A 1567-nucleotide genomic window follows, 5' to 3' on the forward strand; every position below is an offset into this window, starting at 1 on the left:
CCCCCCAGCATAAAACTATTTTCGTTGCTACTTCATAACTGTAATTTTGCTACTGTTATGAATCAGGTGACCCCTGTGAAAGGGTCATCTGACCCCCAAAGGGGTCTCGACCCAGAGGTTGAGAACCACTGTTCTAATGTGATTCCCTTCTGTAACCCTTACCTGAAGAATTCTATGTTCTTCCCTTTTCCACATGAAAATAGCGGTTTTAGCTCCTCCAGAGACTCAAATCAGGTGCCTCTTAATTTTTAAAAAATTGTTTCCAGTTTGGGCCAGGAAAAGAAGTCTGAGGGGGGTAAGATCAAGGGTGTAGGTGAGTGAGGCCAGGTTCCCAGCAAAATTCTGTTGGGACAGCCCTTGTTACCCACCAACAGTGAGGAGGTGGTACATTGCTGTGAAAAAATGCACCCAAAAAATCACTTGGTGCAGCTTTTCTGGCCAATTTCTCACCAATGCAGCTTTCAGTTTTCTTAAAACCTCTTCATAATCAGCCTCCATGATCATGATGCAGCCTCGGAGAAAAGCTATCGACCTATCTCTTTGGAATCCAAGAAAAGTCTTTGTAGTCTTTTTTTAATCCAACAATTTTGTTAGCATATAATACATCTATCATACAATTCACTAGTTCAATCACATCAGGAAGAGTTGTACAATCACCACCACAATCAGTTTCAGAACATTTTCTTCATTCTTGTGCTCATTATTAGCTCCCTCTTTCCCCACAACCTCCCTGCCAGACCCCAAAGGAACCATTCATCCAGTTACGGTCTCTATAGATTGACCCATCCTGGATTTCACACACAGAAAAACACTAATTTTTAAAAAAAGAAATGACAATAACTAAGTACAACAGATAAAAAAACTTCATTTGAAAGGAAAGCAGACAAGGTTAAAAACAAAACAAACAAACCCATGACAAATTTCAATGGGTCATAAGGAGACACAAATGCTAAGGTGCTAAATTTCAACCTAACTGCATCTGCAACAATCCACCTTCCAGTGCACTCCGCATGATGACAGGCTATTCACACCCCTGTGCATGGTCAGAGGGGCTTCACCAGGGGCTTCATCCACATGTAGTTCCCCTTCACTGTTGTTTTTTTTTTAACTGACACAGCTTTAACATGGCAGAGCAAATGATAAGATACTACATGTAAACCTAACTACGTTTGCCATAACTGACTTTACAATGCTTTCTGTCTGATAACAGGGCTATTCACATCTCTCAACCGTGATGGGAGGGGATTCACCAGAAGTTGAATCCATGTGTGGACCTGCAAATGGATTTTGGGCTTCCACTATAGCCTTCCGCAAACCAGGCGTTCACAATTTAAGTTCTGATATCATTCTTTTCTTTAGCTTTGGATTATACTATTTATAAGCCTTGGATCACACAGGCTGGTGTGCTTCTTCCGTGTGGACTTCCTTGACGCTCCTTACCCTTCTGAGCTGACTTTTCTGCCTTGACTTGAACTGACCGGTAGATTTCCGGTGAAGTCACTCTTTTGATTAGGCTTCTCTGAAGGCACCCTAATGGGACAAAACCAAATGTCTTGCTGAAAGAATG

Source organism: Echinops telfairi, unplaced genomic scaffold, assembly GCF_000313985.2.
Source record: "Echinops telfairi isolate 266 unplaced genomic scaffold, ASM31398v2 ScPeMD7_443;HRSCAF=831, whole genome shotgun sequence".
In the NCBI taxonomy this organism is placed as follows: Eukaryota; Metazoa; Chordata; class Mammalia; order Afrosoricida; family Tenrecidae; genus Echinops; species Echinops telfairi.